Source organism: Herpailurus yagouaroundi, unplaced genomic scaffold, assembly GCF_014898765.1.
Source record: "Herpailurus yagouaroundi ecotype Mexico unplaced genomic scaffold, PumYag 190, whole genome shotgun sequence".
NCBI lineage: Eukaryota > Metazoa > Chordata > Mammalia > Carnivora > Felidae > Herpailurus > Herpailurus yagouaroundi.
In genome coordinates, this window is record NW_024412421.1 from 25,338,305 (window position 1) to 25,338,653 (window position 349).

Sequence of the window (349 nt, forward strand, 5' to 3'; positions counted from 1 at the left end):
CTTAAGCTCCTCAATTCTCTACTCTGGGGGCGCCTGGGTGGCTCAGTCGGTTAAGCGTCTGACTTCGGCTCAGGTCAGGATCTCAAGGCTCGTGAGTTGGAGCCCCGCGTCCAGTTCTGTGCTGACAGCGCGGAGCCTGCTTGGGATTCTCTCTCCCTCTCTCTCTGCCCCTCCCCCACTCGTGCTGTCTCTGTGTCTCTCAAAATAAATAAATAAGCTTAAAAAAGTCATTTCTAAAACACCAGTCATCTACTTTGTTCATGAATCTGTCGTTTGGGCAGGGCTCATGGCGTCAGGTTATTTCCACCCCGTGTGGCATCGGCGGGGGGAGTGGGGGCCTGAAGGCCGG